This window comes from Sparus aurata, chromosome 14, assembly GCF_900880675.1.
Source record: "Sparus aurata chromosome 14, fSpaAur1.1, whole genome shotgun sequence".
Classification (NCBI taxonomy): Eukaryota; Metazoa; Chordata; class Actinopteri; order Spariformes; family Sparidae; genus Sparus; species Sparus aurata.
In genome coordinates this window covers 24,021,462-24,035,414 of record NC_044200.1, presented here as the reverse complement: position 1 = coordinate 24,035,414, position 13,953 = coordinate 24,021,462, and the positions used below count along the sequence as shown (strand labels likewise).

The window sequence follows — 13,953 nt, the reverse complement described above, 5'->3', positions numbered from 1 at the left end:
CTAGCGAGGAGCTGGAGATAAACATGCGGGAATTAGTTATCAGCAAACGGGCACGCCACGAGAGAGTGTCCCGCAAGATGATCAGGATGATGGAGAAACAAATGTACGCCACCGTGAGTGACAGCAGAGATGAGGAGTTTGCAGCGAGTGCTGGTTGGCTGAATCGTTTCCTCACCGCAACAACTTCACCTGCAGAAGACAACTATTGCCCAGAGGGATGCCAGAGAATTCACAGAGAAGCTGGAGAAGTTTGTGACATTTTCATCCCGGATTTTTGTGAGTAAGGAAATTGCCTCAAAGTTGCCGCCAGGTCCCAAATTGACACCTGGTCTGTTAAGTGATTGAAACAAACAAACGCCCTGGCTATTATTTGGTATTTTACGGTATGATAACTCTCCCGGCCCGGGGAGAGAGACGCATCACAGTGCTCAGCTGCATCACAGTGCTCAGCTGCAGACACATCAGAGAGGTGACGAGAAGCGACTCATCATGACTGACAGGCATCAAGGCCACTCAGCGTTACCTTACCGACCCGCCCCCAGCTATTTATTCACAAAAACAGGGCCTGTGGCGATTCTGGACAGCTGTTTTTTTTTTTTTTTTTTTTTTTTATTCACTCATGGGCCCGTGTTAGGCAGTTGCTAACAAGTGTCTGAATGAGACTACAGAGGTTGTCGGGGACATTAAACATCCTCACAGCGAACACGGAGACTCATCTACTCACTAGTTCATCTTTACAGGCCAACTTTAGTTACACACCAGTGTCTGGTGGGAATTAAACAGTTCTGGATTCAAATATCAATGTATGGTTATAAAATAGGTGTTGGCTAACTGAAGACCAAACTTGTGACCTATTAATAATAGACGAATAAATCAGAAGGCACTGATCTCAGGAATTTAGCTGCACTCTCCACAGGTTGTCCGGTAAGAACAGGAATGATGTTGATGGGTTAATGAATCAAATTCACACACACTCTCATTGAGATGCCCCTCATTTATTGCAGAATAAACTCCTCTGTTGATACTGTCTGTGTGTGGTTACTACAATAAAGAAATAAATAAACAGAAATGTGCATATTAATCATTATGCAATCTTAATAATACACAGAAACAGACTGACATAAATAAGACAATGCAAAATAAAGTTATGCTGTGAAAACAGAAAGGGGTATGAATAAATGACAGGATTTGAGGGTTTATAAATGTATATAAATTTAAGGGGCTGCCAACAAAAAGCAACTTCTTAGCTCAGAAAGGCCCATATCTATGTCACTGGCATAGTGTGCACAGAGGGTGAAACAAATAAATGTGCAACGATCCCTTAATGGCCACATCGGCACTCTCACTCCACTGCCGTGACATAACTAAAAAACACCTGAAGCCACAGCATACACCATTAATCAACATAACAATATTATCAGGCATCATTTGACCAATGCACAAACACAGTACAGTGCTATGATTTAAACTGCCAAATAACACTGAGGATATAATTAAGAACAGTAACAGAATGATAACTTGTTACTCACACTCTCAAGGACGCACAAGACGGAGCAATCAACAAAAAAGCTGAAGCAAGAGTCCAGAAAACACAGCTGCAGGTAAAATAAAGTCCAAACTGCTGGGATGAACGAATTAAATCCAGGACTGCCGCTGTGAATAAAACCTTCTTGCGCCAGACACATCAGAGGGTCACTGCCTTGGGGAAGGCATGGGTAACACCTGTTATAAAGTATGTAACCACTGTTCTGCTGTATACAAGTCAAGACAATGTGGAAGACTGCAGAGAACACTGTGGCTCTTCTCTCCATGCTGCATGTATTAAAGAGAAACTGTCTCCTGTATTTATCTGATCGGCTCTTCTGATTGGCCCTTTTAGAGACCACCCATCAAACTATTCAGAACCAATATCATCTGATAACAATCGGAGCACCTTAATTAGGACACAGTGATGTTGAGCTGCACATTTAAACCTGAACACATCTGATTGGATTATTAATTGAATTTTATCTTCATCATTTATTCTTTATTCAGATTGGAGTACTGCAGGTTGTCAAAGATCAGCTGTGATTCTCTGGCCTCAGCTCTGAAGTCCAACCCCTCCCATCTGAGAGAGCTGGAGCTGAGTCTCAACAAGCTGCAGGATTCAGAAGTGAAGCTGCTGTCTGATCTGAAGGACAGTCCACACTGTAGACTGGAGACTCTGAGGTCAGTAGAGGGTTGGAGTCAGTCCACGCTGGTTTCAGCAGTATTGTTCTGAACACAGTCAGTATCAAAGTGAAGATCCAGTATTTCCTGTTTTCCTCAGTGAAGCTGTGAGAGGAGAACGGTGACAGGCTCCATGATTGGACAGAAAGACAGAGAGAGAACAGTCAGCCAATCAGACGAGCCAGAAGCTTGTTGTGATCTGAGGCCTGTACTGCGAAGGGGGCTCAACATAGCCAGGCTTTGTGCTCATGATGCAGCTCGACAAAGCCCCAAGTCCCCAATCAGAGTTAAACGGTACTGCAACGGTGGTTATCAACTTAATTTGTCATGTCCGGTTCTCTGCTTTGTGCTCTGCGCGCGTTCACATAAAAGGGGGCGTTTGACGTCATATTATTCTACTTCCGTGCGAAAATGGATCGATCCCAGGCCACATATTTTACTCAAGATGAGCAGATTCTTATTATGCAGGACTATGAAGAATTCAAAGAAACCATCAGAAAGTAACACTGTCGCCGCCAATAGAGCGAGGGAGGGCTGCTGGCAGAAAACTGCTGACCGTGTAAATGCGTAAGTTAACAATGATAAATATTATGATCAATATTATATTAAGCCCTTAGTGTTTTAATTTCTGAAAGCTCAACATTGTGCAACTTTTACATATTAACCCTCATCCATTTAAAAAATAAATACACTGAAGCAACAACTATCTTTTTTTCATTTTTGAATAATGTCTATATTGTTTTCACATTTTACTGATCTCAGTTATTGAAAGCAAGGCTGAGTGTACGTAGGCTATAAATGTTCAGTGTTGTTTTTTTTGTTTTTTTGTTTGTATTACGGTGTCGGGATGAACAAGCAAATGTAGCTACTGTCCCTGTACAATAGCAATAAAGACCTTTCTGACAGTGAAAATAGTTCAAGCCTGTAAGATTTGTGTTTGGGCGTACACTGCCCTACAACGGGTGAAACATTGATCAGTTCATCAGTTTATTCATGGCCACATCAAAGAAATAATTAACTTTACTCATTATCTGTGACAAATAAATACTAGGTTGGCCTTATTAATATTTCATATTGCATTTTATTAAGATGTGGAAGCAGCAGTCGGACATGGCAGCAAGTTAGAGCCAAATACAAAAACATCATTCAAAGTGGTATGTAGCCAAGCTGCCCCATCATTTTGTCAGTGTGTGTTCTTGCTCATATTTTCTGCATCACCAACTGAATGCTACAGAGGCTACACAAACAGTTTGCCCGACAGTGAGCGCACAGCTTCTTCGAGTGGCATTCCTGACACTCGGCTCAATAAGTGAGCAAATGTACCGTATTCCCTCGGCTGAAAACCTATATCGCTCATAGAGAATTTTATCAGGAAATGCCAGCGGATCAGCGCGATCTCGAAGAAGCCACTCACGTCGTAGTGCTGCCTGAATTATTCTTCCTCCCAGGTCCACCGGGTTCTCAATGAATGGGGACACCATCTCCGAATGAGTAACACAGTGAAACAGCGGCGCTTTTATAACCGATTTTAAGCTGAAACTCTGAACTAGGGCTGCACAAAAAATCGTTAAAAAATCGCGATCTCGATTCACACATACACGTGATCTCATTTCTACACATAGCGATTCTGAAGCATTTTATATCTCGAGCTGAATCACAAACAAATGCTCCTATTTCCTCCCGGATTTTTTGAAGCGCCCCCAAACGCAGCACTGGCGCTGCCTCCTCCCTCAACCTGTGGTAAAGCGTCTTTACAACACGTGATTCAGTGGAGGAAGCCCGCCTGCAGTTGAGTGTTTGGAAGGAGTGAGTGAGAAGCCGTTTTTAGACAGGGCAGCAAGCCGCCAATCTGCCCGTCCTATTGACGGCTAGGTCCGCGGTTTTAGACAGAGGGCGGCAAACTGGGGGTCTGTTTTGGTCCGCCGATTTGCTGCCTCGGAGGGTACACTTATTTCCGCCTCGCCTGCTAGATGAGCAACGGGAGATCCGGAAGATGCTAGCTCTCCTGGATCACCAGCTGTATGGTTGTGTTAGCTTGTTGTTGTAGCGACAAGCTAGGAACGGTCGCTACTTTCAAATTAAAAGCCCCCCGCAAAGAACCCAGTTCTAAACTCCAATGGAGTGCAATGTAAAGCTCTTATTTTGAAGACAAATTCGTTGTCAAGTGTTCACAGCCCAACTCGGGCTTCACGTAAGTCACATGTTTACGCCTACCTCAGAGGCGGCTTTTGGAAAAGGAGGAATATTACGCCTCCATTTTAGAAAGCCGATCACAGCAGCTATCACATATCACCTAGCTTAAGATACGGACCCAATAAACACTGTACAACATGAGGTATTAAAGGATACATTGGATTTCTCATCCAATGATAGAACTTGAACAAAACAAAAAAAAAAACATTGCTTACTATGCCTCTGCCATACTATGATGGGTTTTTTTTTGTTTTGTTCAAGTTCATCAGTGCAATAAACATTTTGTGAAAAAAATCGTGCTAGAGAATCGTGATCTCAATTCTAAGCAAAAAAATCGTGATTCACATTTTTTCCAGAATCGTGCAGCCCTACTCTGAACATAACCTGGTCGGGACCAGGTTCTGAGCTAAGCATAAGTTACCATGGTGATCTAGCCGGGTTAAAAGAGAGCCACCTTTGTAGTACAGGGAAGCCTGGCTTTAGAGTCAACATACCTCGCTAACCCACTAAACTGGCTTCGCAGTACACCCCTCTGATCGTCTTTATTGATTGTTTTTACCTTTGCCTCTGGTGTTGGGTTGATGTGAAGACGACTGTTGTTGTTGTGTTCATGTCTACAGGAAGTAAAGCTGGATTACAGCTGACAGCATCACAGGATGTGTAGAGACAGTCGTCCTCATTCATCACATGTGATCTCTCTAAAACACTAAAGAACTGATCAGCTGATCTGTGTCACAGCTCTCAGGTCTACGGTGGCCCTGAAGGTCAAAACACAGCAACATTTCACAAGACATCAAACTGTCAACAGGGACTCGGGTTCTGTCCAATTACAAACAAGAACGCTGTCCCACCTTTCCTGTAATCTGAGATCTTGATGTGTTTTGACCTTCAGGGCCACCGTACAGATCAGTCTGACTGAAGCCTGCAAATCACTGCTCTGATTTCAGAGAAGCATCATTACATTTAGTAACCATGTGGTGTTTGTACAGAGCAGAAGCTGTGCTGAAGTCCAGTAACCACAGCTGATGTTTGACTGTCAGTCTGTGTATGAACATGTAGGAGCTTTAACATCATATATTCATCTGTCCATCTGTCTTTTGTTTGCTCCACATGTTTTACAACAGACTCCATATTTACATATTTGTAATGTTTCAAAGCAGATGAAATATTCAGGTGTGACTGAGACTCTGGTTTTTAACAGCTGTCAATCATCATTAAAGTGTTTCTGCAGCCATGATGCGTTCAGGGACTCTCTGCAGTTTATTTCACTGTGTACTTGAGTGAAAGCTGCAGAGTAAACCTGTGAGCTTCACTCCAACACGTTAACATGAAGCTGAAAGGAAGCTGGCTACGCTACACAGCCGCTCCACTTGTGGTCTGAACAGGACTGAAGTCCTGCTGGTCTTTATATCACTGACTGACAGCTGATGGAGGGAGTCTCTGGAAACACTCATGTATCACTTCTGCTCTCTCTCATTCTCTCATCAGGTGGCAGTATTATCATCGACGATAAAGGTGGAGGTGTTGAGAGGATCAGCTGTGTCCTGATGATCCAGAGAGGTTGAAGCAGCACCATCAGCTGGTGGGTGGAGAGGCTCTGACTGGGCCGTGTTACTGGGAGGTGGAGTGGAGAGGAGAGCTTCATCCAGCAGTGACTGACGGACCAATCACAACAAGTGGAGATGACTGTCAGTGCTGCAGTCTGAACTGCTCTGAGATCAGCTCCACTGTCACCAAGTCCACCATCCAGCTCCATGTGTTGGGGCCACTAACTGCCCTCCCTACTGCCCCCTGGATTTAACAACAACACAAACAAATCCATCCAGTCCAAACACACATTTACAACTACAACATGTTTATACTTTAAATATATTTGTAATGAACTATTTTCACACATTAAGTTACAGCTCAGTATCTGTGTGTCACTTGTGCAGCCTGACGTTGAACTTGAGGGGAAGGTTTTAGACGTGACACCAGTTTGATCATCATATTTCCTGCAGCATCAGTGAACTCCAGTTTAACGTGCGACCCTGCTGGTTTACACATCACGTGATCAACACACACATGAAGTCAACCTGTGGAGCTTTTTCCCTCTGAGGTCAATGTTGAAGCCGTTCTTATCACCAGCGTTCATGTTCTGGAGCTGCTTTCTGCCAGCAGATGTCACCGTTTCCATTGTGTCGCCTCACTGAGGTTTAACTGAACCATGATGTGAAGGATTTCTCTCTGACTGCATTTGCTATCAAATTAAATGGAATCATGAATGAGTTCAACTTGATTTAAAGATGTAATATGTAACATTTCTGCATTAAAATGTGTAAAAACGACTCAACCTTTGTTCTGTATGTTGTTGAGTTGTGTTCTTACATCACAACAATGTTCAAACCAGAGAAATCCACAAGTTTACTGGAGGTGATGGTGTGTTTTTAAGACACGTGAGCGCTTTATAGTTAAACTGTGGGACATTTACTGATGTATTTTATGTGGTAGAGCAGAACGTGTAGATATCTTCAGCCTGTGGTAACCACACACCTTATTTCAGGCTTTAAACTGAAAACCAACTCAACAACTCATCAACTTTGAGACGAGGGAAGCAGATGTGCAAAAACACAAACTGACTTCCAGGTTTCAGGACTCGTTACTACACCGCTCCATTAACAACTTTATTTATAAGTTAAAGTGCATTAATTTAGTTGTATCTCATAACTGAGTGTGTTAACAGCATCACAGATATGCCGGCTGTCAGTGATGGAGGAAGTATTCAGATCCTTTACTCCAGTAAAAGTACTGATACAGCTCTGTAAGAGAAAAAAGGATCCTCTTCAAAGTTAAAGTCCGGCACTGAAAATGTTGCCTCAGTGAAAGTCTGTCAGTTTAATCAGGAAATGTTCTTAAAGTCTACAAAATAAAAGAACTCGGAGCAGAAAAAATGTGTCCTGTGACTAAAAGGTGAAGCAGCAAATCTTCACATCTGTGGAGCTGAAAACCATGAAATGTTTTTATAATAAAGATTAATATAGTTGCTGGTTCATCGTCTGTAAAGTGACTGTGATTAACTGACTCATTGTTTCAGGGACACATCTACATACGTTGGGCCAGTTTGTATGTGAAAATGTGACTTAAAGTACTTTAAAGGGGCAATATGTAGTTTTAGAGAAGAAACACAAACTCACTGATTATTAATGAGTTAACACAAACTCAGAAATACATATTTTCTCCATCAGTGAATAAACGAGCTGCTCTCAGAGGAAAATAAGATCCCAGAACACCGTGTGAAGCTAGAAAGGTGGCAGGGTCCGCCACATGTAAACACAGTGAAGCCGTATAAACTGTGTGGTCCTTTAAGGTCAGTTTGTTGATTCAGTTTGTTCAGTCATGAACACAAAGAGAGTTTGATTCTTTAGTTTGTTCAGGCAGAAAAACTCTTCTTGTGTCTTCTTTAAAACTACAGAGTGTCTTTATATCAGCAGAAAGCCTCCATGTGCAGTTCACATGTTATTTGAGTGGATGAAGCTCATTGGTGCTTCCTGAGCCTCGGCCCAGCTGGGTGAGTTTTATAAACCCTGTTTGAATTAGAGTTTCTTGGTGTTGTAGAAAAGTCCACGGACAAGATGAGTTTAATGAGCTGTGTGTGTCAGTCTGTGGAGGAGCTGCAGTGATGAATCTCTCTCTGACACATTTCTCATTATAATAACTCTGATCAAAGTCTGATTATAATATATATGAACAGGAAACAACGGTGGTATAAAGGACACAGCCTGTGTCAGGAAGTTTGGGGATGTGACTGAGCCAGTGGCGGTTGTACCTGTGGTGGAAACCAAGTTGTTATGCATGTGCTTTTATTTTGAAGGATATTGGAGACGTATACAGGAAGTTAAGTGGAGAGCAGCAGCTTAACAGTTACGTCAGGGGAAGTTCAATGTTGTGAGTCCTGCTGAATAAACGGAGGTAACATAAAAGTCTCGTCTGTTGTTGGCATTCCTACTGAAGAACACAACATGGTGTCAGAAGCGGGGCAGCGGTAAGAAGCAGAGGACAGGCAGCGGGAGAGTATTTCCCCCCCCAAGACTCGCGAGTGGGAAAATGACGACCGACGGTGGCGCCGCTAATGACGCCGTCGCACAGGCTCCCCGGCTTGCAGCTAACCCTGCTAACCCACCTCCAAGTGCAACGTTCACGATTCAGCCTCCAGAAGCATTTGACTTCTCAAAACCCCAGGACTGGGAGAGATGGATCAGAAGGTTTGAAAGATTCAGACTGGCTAGCAACCTGCATCTTAGCTCTCAAGCTAACCAGGTAAGCACGTTGATCTACTGTATGGGGGACGAAGCGGATGATATACTGCGGGGCCAAGCTTTATCCGACGCACAGAGACAACAATACGGAGCAGTAAAAGACTCTTTTGAAACATATTTTGTGCCCAGGAAAAATTTAATACATGAAAGGGCAAGATTTAACCAACGGGTACAACAGACTAATGAGACAGTGGACTCCTTCATCACTGCTTTGTATACCTTGGCTGAAAACTGTAGCTATGGAGCACTTCACGACGAGTTGATAAGAGACCGCCTTGTGGTGGGACTCAGAGACACAAGTCTAGCAGAGAGGATGCAGCTGGACAGAGATTTGACCTTGGAAAAGGCGCTAAACATGGCACGGCAGTCGGAAGTGATCAAAAGACAGCAAACAGATCTCAGGGGAGAAGCTAAAGGTGAAATTGATGCTATGATGACAAAGCACAAGAAACTAAAGCAGCCCACACCAAAGACATCTTTTCATCATAAAAACCTGGCAACAAAGTCCAAAGCACCAACTGATCGCCAGCAGTGTTACAGGTGTGGAAAAACACCAGCACATGGAAAATGGCAGTGCCCAGCCAAAGAGGTGACATGCCACACATGTGGGAAAAAGGGACACTACAGTAAAGTGTGTAAGTCAGCCAAAGCAGTACATGTAGTGGAATCTAGTACAGCTTGTGGAGATACACCTTTGTTCCTAGGCTCAGTAGATGCAGGAACAGTCCCCTGGTACACAGATTTGACTATCAGAAGCCATAAAGTGAGGTTTAAGATAGACACAGGAGCGGATGTCTCAGCCATTCCAGCCCAGACATACTACACCATCGCTGATAGAGACTCCCATTTAACTGAAACAGACAGACCACTATTTGGCCCAGGTGGCACACCACTCTCTGTCATAGGCAAATACACAGAGTCACTATGTAAGGGGGAGCAGGTGATTCAGGAGGATGTGTATGTAATAAAAGACTTAAGTACAGCTTTGTTAAGCAGACCAGCTAGCGTGAAGCTTAACCTTGTCTCCAGACTAGATAGTGTGGATAAGAAAGTAATGGCAGAGACTTATCCAAAACTTTGTCAAGGCTTAGGGATGTTGCAGCAGCCGTACACAATCAAACTCAGGCCAGATGCCATTCCCTTTTCTCTAACAACACCAAGACGCGTCCCTATTCCTTTACTTAGTAAAGTGAAGGAGGAACTGGAGAGAATGGAGAGTCTGGGCGTCATTTCAAGAGTGGAAGAGCCAACAGAATGGTGCTCAGGGATGGTTCCAGTCCCATCAAAAAATGGCTCAGTGCGCATCTGCGTAGACCTCACCCGCCTCAATGAAGCAGTCTGTAGAGAGAAATATATCCTACCTTCAGTAGAGCAGACGCTTGGATCTCTTGCAGGAGCTCGACTCTTCAGCAAATTAGATGCCAATAGAGGGTTTTGGCAAATCCCAGAGTCAGCACTGTACACAACGTTCATAACTCCCTTTGGACGTTTTTATTTCAACAGATTCATTCAGTCAGCCCCGGAACATTTTCAGCGGAGGATGTCCTGGATCCTCGATGGGCTGCAGGGAGTAGTCTGCCACATGGACGATGTTCTTGTATGGGGCAAAGATCAAGAGGAGCATGACACCAGGCTTCATGCAGTGCTGAACAAGCTTCAGGAAACCGGCGTCACACTAAACATGGAGAAGTGTGAACTGAGCAGACACAAAGTCAAGTACCTTGGCCACATCCTGTCTGCTGAGGGTGTGCAGCCAGACCCGGACAAGACACAAGCCGTAAGAGACATGAAAGAGCCCTCTAATACAGGTGAAGTCCGCAGTTTCCTGGGCATGGTTAACCAGCTTGGGAAATTCATCCCAGGGCTGGCAGAGAAGGACAAACCACTTTCTCTCCAAGAAAAATCAGTGGATCTGGAGCTGTGTGCAACAAAATGCATTTGATCAGCTGAAAAATGATCTCACCTCACCTCCAGTGCTGACACTCTATGACCCCAACAAAGAGCTGAAGCTGTCGGCGGATGCATCTTCGTATGGACTTGGTGCTGTCCTACTGCAAAAAGAAGGAGAACAGTGGAGGCCGGTTGCATACGCATCACGTTCAATGACAGAGACTGAACAGAGGTATGCTCAAGTGGAAAAAGAGGCACTAGGATTAACATGGGGATGTGAAAGGTTCAGAGACTTCCTTATTGGGAGACATTTTTCCTTAGAGACAGACCACAAGCCACTTGTTAGCCTGTTAGGTCATCAGACACTAACAGAGCTCCCTCCCAGGATCCAGCGATTTAGACTTAGGCTCATGAGGTATAGTTATTCTATCTCACACACACCTGGCAAAGATCTTCACACAGCAGACACTCTCTCACGTGCACCAGTCACCACTACTCCGAGTTTAAAGTTGACAGACAAAGATCTAATGGAAAACACAAACATCTATGTTGATGAGATAATCCACAACATGCCAGCCAGCTCATCATACATGACACAGCTGAGGGAGCAGTTGAAGGAAGACAGTGTTTGCTCTGTAGTTATGTCATTTTGTCAGAAAGGTTGGCCTGACTACAGTAGACTCACAGGTCCAGTGAAAACCTACTGGCCAGAAAGAGCTGTACTTACTGTGCATGATGGATTGTTACTTAAAGGCTCCAGACTTGTCATTCCTACAGCAATGCGCAGCTCTGTCTTAAAGGCTCTTCACGATGGACATCAAGGGATGACAAGATGTCGAGAGCGGGCTAAAGAAACAGTGTGGTGGCCTGGCCTGAGCAGCCAACTGAATGAACTTGTGACAAACTGCACCGCTTGCATCAGAGAACGCACTAATCCTGTGGAGCCGCTGTTGCCGAGTGAGCTCCCAGAGAGGCCATGGCAAAAGGTGGGAGCAGACTTATTCACCATGAACAATTGCAATTACTTGCTTTTAGTAGATTATTACTCAAGATTTGTGGAGATTGCTAAACTAACGCCAACACGTTCAGAGGATGTGATTGTGCATCTGAAGTCTATTTTTTCCAGACACGGCATCCCAGAACTGTTTTTCAGTGACAATGGCCCACATTTTTCCAGCCAACAGTTCACTGACTTTTCATCAGCCTATGGATTCAAACATGTTACAAGCAGTCCAAGATTTGCCCAAAGCAACGGTGAAGCAGAACGACATGTACAGACTGTGAAAGGACTACTAAAGAAAGCTCAAGACCCATATCTTGCTCTGTTAGCATATAGAGCTACTCCATTGTCTAACGGCTTCAGTCCTGCTCAACTGCTTATGGGCCACAGGCTTCGTACTCCAGTGCCCCAGCACCCCTCTCTACTCAGCCCAGAGCTCCCTGATAAAGCCACGGTCGCAGAGAAAGAGAGAGAGAGGAAGAGAAATGACACAAGAGTATTCAACAAGAGACACCGTGTGAGGAATCTACGTCAGCTCACACCTGGACAGCCTGTGTGGATTACTGATACCAAGACTCAAGGCACAGTGGTTTCAACCCACTCCACACCCCGCTCTTATGTAGTGGACAGTCCCACAGGCACCATTAGGCGCAACAGGCACCATCTTGTCCCCATGCCAGGGACTGTTCCTCAGAGTCAGACACCTTGCACACCAACTCAGCCAGTTGAGTCTGTCTCAAACACACCAAGTCACCTTGAGCCCCCAAATCAGTCTCAAAAGACATTAACACCTATCCCTACCAGAACTAGGTTTGGCAGAGTGGTGGTTAAACCTCTGAGACTGGACTTGTGAGAAAAGAGATGTCGGACAAGGGGTGATATGGGGAAATGTTTTGTTTTGAAGATTGTATGGTGTTCTTTTCAGAAAGGCATAAGAGTTTGTGAAAGTTTATAACAGGAAGGGATAGATATAATTTTGTCTCAGTCCCAATGTTTTTTTAAAAGGGGAGATGTGGTGGAAACCAAGTTGTTATGCATGTGCTTTTATTTTTAAGGATATTGGAGACGTATACAGGAAGTTAAGTGGAGAGCAGCAGCTTAACAGTTACGTCAGGGGAAGTTCAATGTTGTGAGTCCTGCTGAATAAACGGAGGTAACATAAAAGTCTCGTCTGTTGTTGGCATTCCTACTGAAGAACACGACAGTACCAACCCGAGTGTGTTTGCAGAAATCCAAATGATTCATGAGGAAATATTCACATGAGTGGAGAGTTTTTACATGGTGTGTCTGAAGGAACATCTCGTCTCACTGTTGAACTCTTTTAAGTGGCTTTTGATGTGTTTTAAAGGATTTAGGAGAGAAAACAGAAGGAAAAGTCCTCACACAGCGGGAGAGCAGCAGGCTGGGTTGAGTCTCCACGGTTCTCATGGTGTGTTTAAGTACCTGTCCTGGTTGACGTCAGCGGAGGACAGAGGTGGAGTCACAACAGCCGAGCAGGTTATTTCACACCTGGCGACGCGACATGTGACGAACCTCTGCAAAAATACACCTACATCTCTGTACTGCGGTCCAGACAGCCGTGGTTCATGTTAGCTTGGTCAAATCAGACGCACCTTTTTTTCCAGTGCGCGAATCTACTAACATTTACGGTAATGGTTCTGAACCCGCTCTGACTGTGGGTCAGACTGCAGTCTCACAGTAAGAACCATGAAACATGCGAGACTTTTACAGTCATTATTCCCGGTAATAAACTGAAGGGATCACGAAGGATCCTTCCGGATTTCAAAGTAAAAGACGACGTGAGAAAACAAACAAAAACATTGTTTCCATCAGTAGTCAAAGATTCATAAACTACTGAACTTAGTACTTCCTAGACTACTTACATGAATAACATGAAGTACTTTTACTGTGTACTTTTTGAGTAATACTTTATCAAAATCCTTAAATAATGATGTTGAAAACTTTGTAATTTAGTTTATTTTAGACTAATAAAGAAATGATTAATGCCGATCTTTATTGTACAATCAGTTACAGTTTCTGCCTGATGCTTAAACACTAAAAGTGGTTGCTCTGCCCAAAGCATCACAACCTCTAACTTTGGTGACCATGCCCTAAACAACAGCACCAACCCTGCAAACACAATATCTGCTTTGCACTGTGTTTGAAATTCTCCAACACACTTCTTGCAAAACACTACACACTGTTTTTTACATAAGACACATTGTTCAAAAAAGAAATCTCATGCCATCATTGGGAAAACACGTCTATTTAAAATACAAAACACAACTAAAATTGGAAAAGCACACAGACTCACACACATGAAAACATTTAACATGTAATTGTAGAGCAATCAGTCTCAGCCAGAGC

The 13,953-nt window shown here is 43.8% G+C and overlaps 1 protein-coding gene and 1 long non-coding RNA gene across 2 annotated transcripts in view; both read left to right on the top strand.

The window, feature by feature from the left end:
* LOC115595755 (NACHT, LRR and PYD domains-containing protein 14-like) overlaps positions 1 to 13,953 on the top strand; it is a 965,684-nt gene that overhangs the window by 885,224 nt on the left and 66,507 nt on the right.
* Positions 2,149 to 6,674, top strand: LOC115595839 (uncharacterized). The gene is made up of 2 exons (XR_003986804.1): positions 2,149 to 2,208; positions 5,890 to 6,674. It is a non-coding gene; the product is annotated as an uncharacterized LOC115595839 (long non-coding RNA).